The sequence below is a fragment of the Budorcas taxicolor genome, chromosome 21 (assembly GCF_023091745.1).
Source record: "Budorcas taxicolor isolate Tak-1 chromosome 21, Takin1.1, whole genome shotgun sequence".
NCBI lineage: Eukaryota > Metazoa > Chordata > Mammalia > Artiodactyla > Bovidae > Budorcas > Budorcas taxicolor.
This window is the reverse complement of record NC_068930.1, coordinates 56,118,477-56,121,391: the sequence shown is the minus strand read 5'-3', so window position 1 is coordinate 56,121,391 and position 2,915 is coordinate 56,118,477.

The window sequence follows — 2,915 nt, the reverse complement described above, 5'->3', positions numbered from 1 at the left end:
GTCTGCTTTATCAATTGGAGTATTCTATAATACATAAGTTCATATTATCTAAGAGAAAAAACTTTGACATTGGAGATACTCAGAGGCATTCTGCAGGATCATTTTTCTAAAGAGGTAGTAAAGATTCCAAAGTATTTGAAACATATACATACATACATATATATATATATATATATATATATATGATGATTCAGTTCAGTTCGGTTCAGTTCAGTTGCTTAGTCGTGTTCGACTCTTTGCGACCCCATGAATCGCAGCACACCAGGCCTCCCTGTCCATCACCAAGTCCCGGAGTTCACTCAGATTCGCGTCCATCGAGTCAGTGTTGCCATCCAGCCATCTCATCCTTTGTCGTCCCATTCTCCTCCTGCCTCCAATCCCTCCCAGAGTCTTTTCCAATGAGTCAACTCTTCTCATGAGGTGGCCAAAGTACTGGAGTTTCAGCTTTAGCATCACTCCTTCCAAAGAAATCCCTGGGCTGATCTTCAGAATGGACTGGTTGGATCTCCTTGCAGTCCAAGGGACTCTCAAGAGTCTTCTCCAACACCACAGTTCAAAAGCATCAATTCTTCAGCTCTCAGCCTTCTTCACAGTCCAACTCTCACATCCATACATGACCACAGGGAAAACCATAGCCTTGACTAGACGGACCTTAGTCAGCAAAGTAATGTCTTTGCTTTTGAATATGCTATCTAGGTTGGTCATAACTTTTCTTCCAAGGAGTAAGCATCTTTTAATTTCATACCTGCAATGAGATGATTATTTTGTGTCAATTTGCCTTTGCTAAGGGAGGCCCAGAGAGCTGAGATGCCCATCTTCTCCTGCCCTTAGACACTGGTGGCCCTCACTCAGATAGGGTCTTAGGCCACCAATGCTTCAATTCAAAGTCTTTTGGACTCTGACAGAATTAAAACATCAGTCTTCCTGATTCTCCAGTCTACAGTTGGCAGATCATGGCACTTCTCATTTTCCATAATCCTATGAACCAATGACTATAAACATCACTTACATATATCTATATATTACCTATTGTTTCCTAAACATAATAAAATCTAGAGGTTTCCACAAATACTACTAGAACTATCAAAAAAATTCAGCAAATAGTAGCAGGATACAAAGTAAAAATAGAAAAGTTAGTTCTATTTCTATACACTAACATTAACTATCTGAACATAAAATTAAGAAACCAATTCTGTTTATAATAGCATCAAAAAATAATGAGTTCAGGAGATGAAAGATTTGTACAGTGAAGACCACCAAACATTGCTGAAAAAGGAAATATATACATAAATGGAAATATATTCTATATTCATAGATTGGAAAATTTAATGTTAAGATGTCAATCTTACTCAAAGTGATCTATATATTTAATGTAATCACTATCAAAATTCCAAAGAAGCTTTTTTTTCCCAAAAGTAGAAATACCATTCTAAAATTCATATAAAAGCTCAAGGGATATTGAAGAGTCAAAATAACTTTGAAAACAAAATCAAAGCTGGAGGCCTCATACTTCCTGATTTCAAACTGTGTTATAAAACTATAATACTCAAAACAGTGCGGTAAAATATAAAGATAAACATATAAACCAATGGAATAGAATACTTAGACCAGAAATAAATCCTTACAAATAAGTTCGATTTTCAATGAATGACAAAATCATTCAATGGGGGAAAAGACGGTCACAATTCAACAAAAGGTAGTGAAAAAACTAGGTATCCATATGCAAAAGAATGAAGTTGGACCTTCACCTAACTGTATGTATGCAAAAATTAACTTCAGTACAGTTCAGTTCAGTTCAGCCACTCAGTCGTGTCGGACTCTTTGCGACCCCATGAATCACAGCACGCCAGGCCTCCCTGTCCATCACCAACTCCCAGAGTTCACTCAGATTCAGGTCCATCAAGTCCGTGATGCCATCCAGCCATCTCAGCCTCTGTCGTCCCCTTCTCCTCCTGCCCCCAATCCCTCCCAGCATCAAAGTGTTTTCCAATGAGTCAGCTCTTCGCATGAGGTGGCCAAGAGTTTCAGCTTTAGCAGGTAAGATATAAAACTGTTAAACTTTTATAAGAAAACATTGGGCAAAATTTTCATTACATTGGATTTGGGGGTGATTTCTTAATTGTAACACCAAAGACTCAGAGAACAAAAGAAAAAGTAGAAAAACTAGGCTTCATGGAAAATAAAAAATAAAAATAATGTGCATCAAAAGATACTATTAACAAAATAAAAATGAATGGGAGATAATATTTGCAAATCATATATCTGATTATGGATATAGCTCAGAATATATAAGAGAACTTCTAAATCTCAACAATAAAAAGACAAAAAACTAATTCAAAAAATATATAAAGAATATAATAAATATATCTCCAAAGCTTTTTAGATGGCCAATAGACACATGCAAAGATGTTCAAAATCTTCAATCATCAGGAAAACAGAAATCAAAGCTGAAATGATATTACCTTAGATGCATTAGGATGATTATTATCAAAAAACAAAAAGTAAATGTTAGAAAGATATAGAGAAATTGGAACCCTTTTCCAGTGTTGGTGGGGATGTGAAATAGTATAGCTGTAGTGGAAAACAGTATGAAGTTTCCTCAAAAACAGTATGAAATTTCCTCAAAAACACTAAAAATAGAATTATCACATGATTCAATATTTGCACTTCTGGGTATATACCCCCCAAATTAAAAACAGGATCTAGAATAGATATATGCACATTTCATTTTTATAGCAACATTATCATCAAAAGTGAAAACATGGAATCAAGCCAAATATTTATGGACAGGTAAACATGTCTGTGTGTGTGTGTGTGTGTGTGTGTGTTTAGGTATATACTGGAATATTGTTTAGCATTAAAATGGAGTGACATTCTAATATATGCCTCAACATGGATGAAACTTGAGGACATTA